This window comes from Neofelis nebulosa, chromosome 5 (assembly GCF_028018385.1).
Source record: "Neofelis nebulosa isolate mNeoNeb1 chromosome 5, mNeoNeb1.pri, whole genome shotgun sequence".
NCBI classification, from domain to species: Eukaryota; Metazoa; Chordata; class Mammalia; order Carnivora; family Felidae; genus Neofelis; species Neofelis nebulosa.
In genome coordinates this window covers 2866775-2880489 of record NC_080786.1, presented here as the reverse complement: position 1 = coordinate 2880489, position 13715 = coordinate 2866775, and the positions used below count along the sequence as shown (strand labels likewise).

Sequence of the window (13715 nt, the reverse complement as noted above, 5' to 3'; positions counted from 1 at the left end):
GAAGAAGGAAGGGAGGAAGGGAGGGAGGGAGGGAGGATGGAAGGAAGGAAGGAAGGAAGGAAGGAAGGAAGGAAGGAAGGAAGGAAGGAAGGAAGGAATCAAGAACATAAACTTATCTACCCCACTGGGCCAAATGCCTGATGTCCTGGAGTCACATTTTGTTAGGAAGTGAAAAGGGAAGAAAACCTGAGGACAGTGCCTACTGGGACAGGCATCAGAAAGAAGAAAGTAGAAGGAAGGGAACTAACCTCTATCAGGTGTCTGCTTTTTGCTAGATAAGAGGTTCAGAGGTCCCTGAACTTGGAAGGAATAAAATTCACCTTTTTTTTTAACTATTCCTTAACTAATATCTAGCATTTTCTTCATTTCCAAATGTAAGCTGCAAACCCACAATACGGCTTTGTCAACAACAGAGGTCACAGATATTTTCTTTTTTAAATAATTTTATTTTTTTAACATTTATTTATTTTTCAGACAGACAGAGACAGAGTGTGAGCAAGGGAGAAGCAGAGAGAAAGAAGGAGACACAGAATCCAAAACAGGTTCCAGGCTCTGAGCTGTCAGCACAGAGCCTGACGTGGGGCTCGAACTCGTGAACCGTGAGATCATGACCTGAGCCGAAGTTGGACGCTCAACCGACTGAGCCACCCAGGCGCCCCGACAGATATTTTCATGTATTCGTTTGGCGGATACATTAAAATACTATTTATGTGTTTCACTACTAGTTATAGTACTTATAGATCGGCTTGATATTTTCATTTTTAACATTAACAAAGAAATACGTATGGTATTCTATCACAAACTTGCTTTAAAAGTTTTTTGGTAACTGTAATATAATTGGCTTCCTTTATAGTTCTATGTATTTCGTTTTACGAATTTAAAGTGATTGTCCTGAGAAGTACAGTAGGGCTTTATGAGAGCACCAAAAGTATACACAATCACAAAAGGTTGCCAAAGTATTTTAAGTGTTATTCCACTTAAACCCCAAAATGATGCAGATAGGTTTTGTTGTTCCCCTTCCACTGATGGGAATACTGAGTGTCAGAGAGGTTAAATGACAATCCCAAGTTTATTCTGTCATTACCTGGCAGAACCGGCAACTGAACCTCACAAAAATCAAGATGAAAAAAATAAAAACAAAAAATGTGCTGTATAGTTTCTATTTTTTAACATTTGACTAGTTCCATTTGAAAAATACAAATCAATAAGGAAAAGACAAATGTTCCAATAAAACTATTTGTGATTAAAAATGACACATCACGTTGTCCTTACCTATCTGTCTGACAATGGGCACTTAACTTCTTTCCATGTCTAGACTATTGTAAATAATGGGTCAATGAACCTAGGGGTCCAGCTCTCTCTTCCAGATACTGATTTCATTTCCTTCAGATCATACCCAGAAGTGGGTCTGCTGGATCATAGGGTAGTTCAATTTTTAATTTTTTGAGGAACCCCCATATTGTTTTCCATAGTGGCTGCACCCATTTACATTCTGAATTCTGACTATTCTGAATTCTTTGCCAGACAGTTCACAGATCTCCATTTCTTAGGGTCTGTGTGTAGATCTTTATTAGTTTCCTTTGGTTGTGTCATGTTTGGTTGTCATCATGATTCCTGATTCCTTGCATTGGCTTCTGTGCACTTGAGTGAGCAGTCTCCTCGTCCAGCCTTTACAGGTTCACTTTGGCAGGGACAGTCCTTCACCATAGCTCAGCTTGGGGTCTTGGACGGGTCAGCTGGTAGTGTCTGTGTGAGGGCTGGGCTTGCTGTCAGGGTTTCTAGTTGGGTGAGGCCACTGCCTGTGCTCTGAGGTTAGCTGGGGGTTCCGCTGGCTGGGCTCCCCAGTCAGGTGGGGCCACCAGCTGGGCTCTGTAATCGCCTCTGGTCAGACGAGGTCACAGGCTGTGTTCCCTAGCAGAGTGGTGCCACAGTTGGACTATGTGTTTGGGAAGTCTACAGACTGGGCTCCACATCACTCCGGGTCAGGTGTGGTCTCAGGGTGTGCTCCCCAACTGGATGGTACTGTTGGCTGGACTCCACATTCAGGCAGAGCTAAAGGCAGGGCTTCACAGTTGGACGCCCCGTCCAACTAGCTGTGCTCTGCAATCAGGTGGGATGATAGACTGTGCCCTGAAGTTGGTGGGGGCCACAGGCCAGGCTTTGTGATCAGAAAGACCCATATCCGTGCTCTGCTTTTGGGCAAGGTTGCTGTCCGGGTGCCCCGGTCGAGAGGTGCCTCTAGCTAAGCCTGCTATTAGGTGGGACTAGAGACTTTGCTATGTAACTGAGTGGTCACTGTCTGGGCTATCCACCCAGGGGAGGCCTCGGGCTGTGTTCAGCAATCAGGCAAGGCCATGGGCTAGGCTCTATTGTGAGGCAGAGCTGAAGGCTGGGCTCCGTGGCCAGGTGGTACCATAGGCCATGTTCACATGTGTGACCAGAGGCTACGTTCATCAGCCGGGCAGGGCTGCTGGCTTGGCTCTCCACCCAAGTGGGATTATGGGATGAGCTCTGTGGCTACCCGGGTTCCCTGTGCAGCATTCCTGGTTGGTTGGGACATGCATCTATACTCAGTATTTGGATGGGGTTAAGAATCTGGTTCCTTGCCCAAGTAGGACTATAGAGCAGATTCCTTAGATGGTCAGGCTCATTGACTGGGGACCCAAGTCAGGCAGAACTGTCAAGCAAGTTCCCTGACCAGACGGGGGCACCAGCTCAGTTCTGTAGATGGGCAGAGGCACTAGATGGGATCTCTGTTCAAGTGCCATGGCAAGCAGGAATGCAGTCTGCCAACATCTGGGCACTGGTTGCTGTAAGTCCCAGCCTCCTCCTCCATCACTATCTGATCCCCGGTGGTCAAGATTCCCCCAGTGATCCTGCAGAATCTCCCAGGGATCCCCATGAGGCAAGATCCAAGTGGGCCTCTCCAGAAGTGTCCCACAATGCTGGGGTGGCTGGATGTCCACTGGGGGTCTCGTTCCCACAAAAGCTATAGGCCTGGAGAGGCCCTCTTGGTATGTGGCTGTGCTGTCCTGGGGGACGGGCAATGCAGTCAGAGTGCAGACACTCCTCTTGTCCTCCAAATGCAGTCATTCCCATTCCCAGTCTCTGAGATCCAGGGGTTCTGGGATTTTCACAATGGTGTCTCACCTACGGATGATGGCTACGGAGGCTTCTCATGGAAGGGACAAAGGTCAGGAATGACCTATGTTGCCATCTTGATGGTGTCACTCCTCTACAGGAAACTAAAAATCTTCCATCATGATACTGCAGCACATCCTTCCCTGATTTATAACTGCCCGGAGATGAGGCTGTTCAGACAGTCTGATGCATTTATTCAACAAATGAATATGGACCGTGTTGGCTCGTCAATATTCTGTAACTTGCCTGTGTTAGCTGGTTATTTTCCTCATCATCCTTAAAAGAAATATCAAGAGATTGAGTCTCAGATTATTCTTCTGTGGTTTGATAAATTTTTCCAAGAAGTTACATTCAAACATGTTTGCTGCTTAACATGTTACGACGTATAGTTCACACACAAACACATGTGCGCACGTATATACGATCACGTGGAAATGCTTTATGTGGCCTCATTTGAATCATTCAAGGTATTAAGCATTATGTTACAGACAGGAAATATCCACATTGGACTCTTGGTTGTGAGACTGACATTCACTGAGTAAAAATGAATTTGGGTTTTACTAAATAAAAAAGTTGCTCTATAAAGAACCATAGTTAGGATATGCTTAACCAAGACCATAAACTATTTACCACTTAAATTAGGGTTTCAAAATGACCAGAACTGTGACAGAGAAAAGCCCACAGGAAGAGGTCACGCCTGGAGGCTTTTTGTTTTTATTTTATTGGTTTTTAAATGGACATTTTTAAAGAGATTTAAAATTCAGATTTTAGAAACGATGCGGTTACTGATGCTGACAAGGTCCAGAGTTTTCCACAGGTGCGGTGGCTGGAAAGATGAGTAAGGACTGTAAGCTACAACAGAGGAAATGACAATCGGAAGATATCCAGAAACCCAGAGGATGAGGTGTTTGAAGTTTTGCGCAAAGACTTGCTGATGTTACACATAATATTTGGGGTTAGAAGAACGGGCTCGTGGCTCCAGCTCTCCCTTTTGGCTGCTTAACCCTTTTTCTCAGCTATAAGACAGCAACAGCGGTGGTAATGACGGTGATGTCTGACAATGAAGTTGATGATACTGGCGGTGACGGCAAGGGTGATGAGTCACTCACCTACTTACAGCCCCAGGATTTACTAAAGATCATTTATGTGAGTGCATTTGAAAACTATAAAGCTCGATATAAATGTAAGGTATTGCTTTCATGGCTTGAGAAGAAGTGACTTCTGGGTCACAGTATCAGCCAGGATTCAACCAGAGAAACAGAACCAGTGGCAAATATATACTAAGAGATTTACTGCAAGAAATCACCTCATGAAATTATGGGGAACAGCCAGGAACATCCACAGATGGGGCCAGAGGAGAGGCAGGCGGCACCCTCAGGCATGAGCTGAAGAAGCCTACAGGCAGAATTTCTTCTTCTGGAAAGACTCAGTTCTGCTCTTAAGGCTGTTCCTCTGGGTTGAACCAGGCCCATCCAGGTTACTTGAGTAAAGCTCCAGAACCGTTTCTTAGTGAACAGGAACAAAACTGCCCCCTACCTATCTAGCTCACTGATAGTGCACATGAGTTGGTCACCTCCCCTGAGGCTGTGTGTGATTATAATTGGTGTGATTACACTACAGTTCCTTAAAAATAATCCTTATTTAAACACGGTTTTAAAATGTGTCACTACCTCCAGTCCGTCATCCAAGTGGACACCTTCCCGGGATCCTGGAACTAGGTTCCGTTCCCTTGCTTTCCCCTTGGCGTTCAGAGCAGAACAACTGTGTTGAGGTCTCAGGGTTTCCTGAACCAATTCAGCTTCTTAATACTGACATTTAAATCAAACACCTTCAGTACATGGCTGAGCCGTCTCCTTCATGAAGGAGAAAAATACCCAACGCATATCATGAGCATCACATAAACGAAGATTTGAAAGATTCACATCATAGGTGAACAATTTCCAAAATAAAGATTTCTTCTGCACGTAATAACGGTGCTTTGGAATTTTGTCAAAACTGTATCTTACAAGGATGTTCTCGGGGCCAAGAAAAGTAATTGCAAATTCACCACAGCAGTTTGAGACAAATTCAGCGATTCAGCCTAAGAAAATACTTTTGCTGTTTGCAGAGGATTGCATCTGGGAGGATCCTGGGTTCAGCGGTAGTTAGAGTCAGGCATTAACAGCCCTTTATAGGCAGAGCTAAAATAATGCTACAGCTGATGATAGAGACAGCTTGGTGAATTCTCGAGAATGCCAGTCTCCCCAAATAGAACTTCATTAACCTGCCCAATTTCCATTGGGTCAGATCACTTCACCTATTTTCTACTCATCAACTCCCAGCCAGCCAACCTACTGAATATCATGAAATGTTTAAATATCTCCCTTGCTTGTGTCCTATAATTTAACTCCATCTTTCCCCTCTCTCTCCTTTCCTTATATACTCATCCCCAATGAAAGAGCAGTTGGTCTTAAATATTTTAATCAACAACAGTCTTTGGATGCCGACTGTGTGCCAGGTCCTTTAATAATAGGCTGAGATTACAGCCTATATGAAAGGTCAAATAGAGCTGAGCAGGGGGTGGGAAAGCTTCATGGAGACGATGACACTCGAATTCCTCCTTGAAGATGAGGAGGTGCCTTCCACACATAGCTGATGGTCAATGAGTATTTACTGCGTGTCCTAAACTGGGGAAGTACTTCGTGTGTTTTGGGAAAGAAGCATAATTACCCTCACTTAGAGCGACTTGTTTTTAGGTCACATCTAGTCTGGAGTGACACCGACAGTCACTAGAGTCCACGAAAGACCTCACAGTGTGGATGTAGGTAAAAGCAGGGATGAGGAGCATCGTCCAGGCCAAGCAGCAAACAGCAACCAAGAAGAAGCAGAGCACCAAAGAGCATGGTCAACTGGCAAGCAGTGCTGAACATCTTAGGAGTCCTGTTCTCTTGAAAATCAGGAGTAAAAATTCAGCAAACCTTTCAGCCCTTTCGAAACCGTGCAATGTACCTGTGATTCAACTGAGCTGATATTTCCCATTCCTGTGGTTTTTCTCAGACCTTCCAACAGCCTGGTAATCCCAGAGTAGACATATCCATATCATTTGATGGAAGCCAGCCTCCAGGAAACAATCCTTAAGAAGAGACACAGTGTTTTATGGGTATTTTGTGTCCCCTGAGTACTAAGCCCAGAGATGGAAACATAACACACTCAATACACGCTACTTAATTGATGAACTTTTTGGCCAATACTTTGCTGCTGGGATTTAACACCATATCTGACTTCCAAGGAAATGGTCACTTGGCAACATTACCTAGCCAAATGAAGATAACCAGATATTAAGTTCAATGCATAGAATTAGGATGTAGAAGAGTTAGGCTTTGATTTTAGATAATTTGCAGTTTTCCAAAAAGTGCCCTAGTGATAAAACCAAAATTCTACCTCCCAAGTCGGATTTAAATCCAACCACTAATTAAATTGATTTTCTTTATTCTTACCCCCATTTATTCGTTGGTTCCTAGCACTAAGGAGTCATGATTTAGGGATGAGCAGAGGCCATTAAGCTGATGCAAAGTCACGAAGGTTAAAGAACATTTCGGAACTACAACAGGACCAAATCTCTTCGGAGAAGTGGAAGGCAGATGAGGTGAGTAGATACTATCAAATAAAGAATCTGCTGTGAAGCTCAGAACATGACCAGCATGAAAACAGTTAAAACATTTTTTTTCCACAGTACTTAACCTTGTACCTTAATAAAGTTCAGAAACATTAGAAAATCATTTTGGTTGTGATAGGGTCTAAATAAGGGTGTGACAAAAATTTCCCCCAGAAAAACTTAGGGAGCTATATTAGTTTGCTGGGGCCGCCATAACAAAATACTGCACACTGGGTGACTTAAATGTATTTTCTTACAGTTCTGGAGACTAGAAGTCCAAGATCAAGGTATTGGCAGATTTGGTTTCTCATGAGGCCTTCCTCCTTGATTTGCAGGTAGCCACCTTCTCACTGTCTTCACATGGCTTCTTCCTGTGAATTCATGTGCCCCTGGTGTCTCTTTATTTTCTTACAAGGACACTAGTGCCATAAAGTCATGCCCTTCTCGGGACAGCCTGTATCTGGTGACTGAGAGAGGGAGGTGTAAAGGCCCAGCCATTTCAGCCCAACACGGGGTATTTGTGAGTAGCACTCAATCCAGAGCATCCAGCCTGCCATGTTGGCTGAGGCTTGTCCGGCCTGCAAATCATGCAAAGCAGCTTCAATTCTCAGTCAACCTAATCCTGCCCTCCGCGGTGTTGATCTTTAATAAATATCTTGCTCTCCAAACTCCATCTCCACTTCTCAAGGACCCAACCTACCACAAGTAGCTCTGCAAGAAAATACGCTTAAATAGCAATTTTATGTCCAGCCAAATTGTCACTCAAATGTGAAGGCTGAGTATTGAATCAAGCAAGATTCATAGAGTTACCTCCTCATGTCCCCTTTCTGGGAAAGAAAAATTACTAGAAAATATGCTTGAGGAGACAAAAAAAAAAAAAAAAAGGCCAAGAAAATGGAAACCATGAAAATAGTAGGTCCAAAGCCACAAGCACATTAAAGAGGAAAACCAGACCAGAGATAACAACTGTGCAACAGGCCGTGAAAAGTAAAAGGTCCCAACCAGAACATTAAGCTAGAGTATCAGGAGAAAACTCTTCACAAAAAGGTAGATTCATATTCGACAGGTAATGCGATCAAGTGAGAAAAATCTTTGTAAAGTGGTGATGGGATTGTGTTTCAATAAGAAAAAGAAAAGAAAATTAGAAACTTTAGACACAACATCTGTATGAATAAAATACATACATAAAGCCCATTTAAAATGTCATTGTTTTGAGAAGCTGAAGTGAAAAGAAGTTCTTATTTTAACATTTTGAAAGCTTATTTTGAAAAGCCCAAATCTACACGACACAGGATTCATGTCATTTCCTCCTCCCAGAAGGCCACTCTGCTTGATCTTGGGGTGAATAATATGTAATCATAACATTGCTAATGACCCGTAGAGATGCTTGAATTTTCAATTCAATCTACGGGCAAAGCAAGGAAGGCTTAAGCATATTTATAAAATAGAATGAAAAAGTAATAAGCCTTGACGATATTTAACGATGTAGTTGGGAGATCATGAGAATTGCAAGGAGGAAAAGTGAAAGGAAGTTCAGGCTTCTAATTTCATCTTCTATCTCTCAGAACGGTGAGTCCAATTTGTGTAAATTTGATGGATCAAGATGAAGCACTTGAAGTATACTTTTAAAAATTATTCATGTGCCCACAGAAGAACCCACCCAATAACAAAAGAGTGGGATGAGAGGAGGGAAGGTGGCGGGGAGGGGGGCAGTGACGCAGGTCTTTTTTTTCTTTTTGATCATGCAGAACAGAGAGTCTGCAGCTAATGTTTAAAATTAATCATTGGAGAAATAAAAGTGTCACATTCTATTGAGAATTTTGAAGATAACTGTTGGAAGAATCAAAAGAAGAACCTACCTGCGGACGTGAGTCAGAGGAACGCAGGGACGGGTTAAGGAACGGGTGCTTTTCACTGTATGCCTTTCTGCACCGTTTGAATTTGACTCTCCACATGCAGAAATATTTCACCTGGCTTCTGCTCTCCCTCTGCCCCCTCCATCAGCCCCTCCCTATTCATGACTGTCTACCTGAACTCTCAGGTTTCCTTCACCTTCAAAACACAGTTTCCTCTTTACGTCTACCTGTTCCACACAGCAGAACCCTCGGACTCAGGAATAAGGTGGCTCAGCCCTCCATCGTTCCGTTTTCTGGGCACTGGCCTCTGCCTGATGGGAGGGGGACAGGTGGTAAAGTCTTATCTCCCCAGCTGGCTTGACTAACTTCCTCCACGTACCTAGAAATTCCAGCAGCATTGAACATGCACGGGTCAATGCAGACTTTTTGAGTGCCCTGAGCCACTCACTAGCCATGTGACCTTAAGCAGGCCACTTTACCTCCCGCGGTCTCCATTTTCTCTTCTGTGAAATGAATGCATCCAAGGCCCAAATTCTGAAAGTCAACCAGGTTTTGGAGTCTCCAAGGTTTGGAGTCTCCAAACAAGGCTGGGATTCTAGAGGGCTGCCTGGCCCAGCTCCACATCCTAACAGCCCCCAAGCTCGTGGTCCAGCAGTGCAGCCCTGGAAATCCAGGAAGGAAACCACCCGCTTCCTCCACCCCTGGCAGGTCTGACCCAAAACACACGATGACGCCTCTGGCCAGTTCTCTCCTGATCCTCACCTCATGTCCAGATTTTCTCTTTACCTGCTTCCTAGGACTCTGTTCCCCAGGCTGTCCCTCCTTCCCCGGCCACTATGTAACAAGACGTGGGTGCCAATGCGTTTTTGTCCCATGCCATGGGCCAGTAACAGGGTCACCCCTAAATTAATTAAATTAAATTAAATTAAATTAAATTAAATTAAATTAAATTAAATGTATTTTTCAAGCCATGAGAACTGTAATAAAACACCCATCGAAAGAAACCCACAAGTGATGTGCTCAATGCATAATCTGTATTATCTTTAAAGGTCAAAAATCAGTTCTCGGTGAAGAAGGAACGATCCGTGTGGAACTAAATCTCCACCAGCCAATGAGGACCAGGAAAAGGGGGCTGGCATGCCATCAAGGAGTAATTTGGCCCAGAGAGCTCATTGCCCTGGCAAATGAGAATTAGAGTCTAATTATCCCATTGGCAGGTTTTAGAAACTTTTAAAATAATACTCTCTACAACTGTCACAGTGTCAAAACAATTATTTGCCTGCTTGAGCAGGTGTCAGGCATTGTAAAGTGTATACGTCCTTGTAAAATTAAATGAGAAACTTTCAGAAATTGGTGTAAGCTGGGGCCCCTAATTATAGCCTATAGAGATACCTGAAGTCAGGAAGTGAAGAGAGAAGAACTCTGATTTTCCTTTCGCTTTTTCTTTTCCCTAAGGCACTGAATTCTAAGCACACACACAGTAAAGGTAGAATGTGCCACTTGAACTTCAGGGAGGGATTCCAAGCCCTTTTGCCTATCATTCTTGCCTTGGAGCCGCCGTCAGTCCTTAAACATGTATTCATTTGGTCTGCACAGTGTGTAGGCTTCACCTGCATGGTCTCCCTTGGTCCTCCACAGCAGCCCTGCACGTTTAGCCAGGCAGCGTCTTTGCCCCGTTTTACAGACGCAAAGCCAAGTGGTGTTTCACGTCTCCTAATCCCAAGACACCCGTTCTTTCTCCCACACGACTCCCTGTGCGACTGCCTTTCTTCCTGGCCCAGTAAGTAAACCTTCGCTAGAACTACCTCAGGGCTCACCCTCCCATTGCTGTTTCTTGGACTCTGAGACTCTTAGACAAATGGGTAGGAAAGAAAACGGGCGCCACCACCGGCACGACGCCCCTTGAGCTAGTCACAAATAACAGACGCTGAATTACTGGTGAGTGATTGGTTGACTGAAATAATAACACCAGGAAGGGTAACCCCCACCCCCCCCAAACTGAAGGAGCAGTCAACTCAACCAGTGTTCATTAGTAGTCAACTACAGACGAGGCATGTGTGCATTCAGGCATGTTGCACATGAAATAAAGCAAGATTTGCCCTAGGGACTCTGGTGCTCGAAAAGACAGGAACGATACTTTCTAAATATAATGGCGGCTCTCGCGAAGGTACGACACGCTAAAATGTCAAAGGGGAGAGGGAAATATTCACAGCTTGTTGCCAAGGGACTCCTCCTCTTCTCCATGGCTATCGAGTACCCCCCACGTTTGCGACGACCTTCGCAATTCTACAAGAACAGAAGTGACCCCCGCCCTGGGTCGCCACAACCCTCAGAGGCATCTTTAGGTTCCAAAGGCAAGGAGTGTGGATCGATCACAGATTAGTGGGTGCAGGGGGCACCCTACCAGAGCCTCTTCACCCGGCGGTACCATTATCCCCCAGCCACCGGGAGTGTCGGCTGTCAGTGAGCTCCAGCTGGCCCCTCGCATCAGAAAATTGCCCTTGGCAGATGAAACCTCCTGGCCTGAGGAGCCATGTCATCACCCCCAGGGACGGCCCACAACAGATGACTCAGAAGGGTTCAGTCGGCTTCTTGGCCTCAAGGTGGGGACCGCTCAGTGGCGTGGTTTATGCTCCAGACTCCCCCGTGGATCAGGCCAAGGCTGAGTTTCCTGAGACCACAAACTTATTCGCCCTTCCCTTTTCCCGCCTGCCCCCCCCCCCCCCCGCCTCCTCCAGGCTTCTCCTAATAGCCTCCCTTTCATAAATCCCAGGTATCCAAGTCACGGTCTCGGGTTCTGCTTCTTAGATCTAAGACTCCTACCTGCTCTTTTGGAGCCCCATTTCTTCACCTGTGAAACCCTGGCAATTCATCACAAGTGGTGGCGAAAACCGGGGAGGTGATGTCACTCAAGTGCCTTGCAAATTCCTGGGCTCCGTAAATCACAACAAGGATTTTTCCTCTTTAGTCACATTTAAGAGAATCTCGGGTCTCTGGGATTACAGGACAAAGAGGCCCCGGGCAGCATCGGCTGGCCACAGGGACTGAAGAACCAGAAGTAACCAGAAGTTTGTAAATGTGGGAGAAGCCGGACCGCCCAGAGTACCGGGGACCGGTCAGGACTTGCACCAGCAAAGTGCATTTTGTCCCCAGTTCACCACAACGGGGGCGGGGGTGCGGGCAGGGCACCGGTCGAGGACCCGGCGTTGGGGGGAGCAGGTGGCGGGGCGGCAGGGTGCCCCTGGAGGAGTCTCAATTCAGCACGTTGGCAGGTTAGCTGTGCCGTTCACCTTTGAAGCAGAAGGGCAAATGGATTGCGCCCCGGATGAAACGGCTTTCTCTGAAATATTGCTTCCTGACTCCACCGTTTCACCTGCCCCGGCTGCGGCCTCCCTCCACCTTCTCCTTTCAGCCTGGCTTCCCACCATCGCTGCGGGGCGAGCCCGAGCCGAGGAGGGCACCTGGCTTTTGTGGCAGCGCTTCAAAGCTGGAGGCCAGGTGTGTTTCTAGGATTTAATTAAGCTGGAAATGAAATCCAGCCCCGGAGTGGCTCGTCGCCTCTATTATCACATTTCTTACCGCTTGTCAGGCCACGGCGGCACTGGGTCTTGAAAAGGAACGGGCGGGGCTGCTTCCCAGGCACGGGCTCGGTGAATCCATTTCACGCGGCATTTCGGGTACCTTCTCCCCTTTCGGCAGGATGGCAAAAAAATCCCAGCATCCCCGGAGCCTCCTGGGGGAAAGAATTGCCTTTAAAGGAACAAAAGGAAAACGCGGTTTGAAATCACACGTTATTTCAAATATATTGTCTTATTATACTATACTATAATATGGGCCAGCCATAAAAATGTAGAGAATTAAAAACATGGAGAATTAAAAATCACACGTAACCTTGCCAGCTACGTAGATATAGCCGCCGTGAATATCACGGTCTCCTTCCTGCCAAGTGCTGGTGCGTGTTCAGGGCTTAGTGTGGAGGCAGTGAGAGACAGAAAAGAGTCCTTTCTTGAGGATGGGAAGAATCTGATCACACAGGGGTTGCGATTCACTGTATAATCCCTTTTTATTATTTATGTATATAGTCACTAACGTTAATTCATACAGGACACGGATTCACTGAGACGAGAGCCCCCCCCCCTCCTTTTGCAAGCAAACTAGAACCAAGGAAAACAAACAAGAAAACACAAGACTTCAAAGAATTTCCGGGCTCAGTAATGCCACAGACTATCGCACTGCAGTCCTGTTTTCTGTGCCTAATAAAATATTCTGTAGTCGCTCAGATTAATCAAATGAGATGAGGGGATTTGCACACTGCTGAGCACTGAGAAAGGGGCTTAACGGTCTCCCAAAGTAATATCGTTTGACATCCGGAGCTGTTAGACTGCATCAGTAGAGGGTATTCACTCCGTGGCCTGATTTGTGTTCGGCGGGTGGCAGTCCCCTTGGCGTCCCCTTAGTGCGGCAAGGGCTGGCAGCTACAGGGCACTGACCTTTCTCACTCTGGAGATGTGATTGCTTTCACACTGATCACACAGAAACACTTAGCAAATCTCAGACTGTTAACTCCATCTCACATCGGCAATGCTGGCATTTTATGATTATCATCCAGCTGAAAACTCACTAAGAGGGGGAAGCCGCGCCGAATTAATGACTTCCGAGGTAGCGATGTAGTCAGTTTGCATGCAACTAGTAAGCACCACTTGGGCCCAGGGCAAAAGTCACAAAATCACGGACTGTCGAGAAAAAAATGGAACGTCAAGAACTTCTCATCCAGCACCCTCATTTTACGAGTAAAGGAAACCAGGGACCAAAGAGGAGGAGGGATTTTTTTTTTTTTTTTTTGCAAGGTCACAGAGCTAGCAGGGGGTAGTGGCTTTCCACCTGCATGTTAGTAGCATCAGATCGTAAATGGAATACTGCATGTATAACTACAACATGCATGAAACATCTAAGAAAGCAGCACCATGACTGAAACGGGTTGGCATCCAAAGCTTTGCCCTTCCTTTGCCATCTCAGCTATGAGATATCTTGGAAAGCCCTGAATCTCCAGGAAGCATAAATTAAAACCACCTTCCCTTAGCATT

General features: G+C 45.7%; 1 long non-coding RNA gene across 2 annotated transcripts in view; it reads right to left on the bottom strand.

Moving 5' to 3' along the window:
• Window positions 1–447: 447 nt before the first annotated feature.
• The window catches only part of LOC131511564 (uncharacterized), a 104086-nt gene continuing 90818 nt past the window's right edge, over window positions 448–13715 (bottom strand). Inside the window, exons 3-4 of one of the 2 annotated variants that reach the window (XR_009261585.1) lie at window positions 12211–12381; window positions 448–3417 (exon numbers count right to left, since the gene is read on the bottom strand). This is a non-coding gene — a long non-coding RNA (uncharacterized LOC131511564). Of the gene's footprint in view, window positions 3418–12165; window positions 12382–13715 lie in introns of those variants that run through there. The other variant, XR_009261584.1, reaches the window with a different exon arrangement.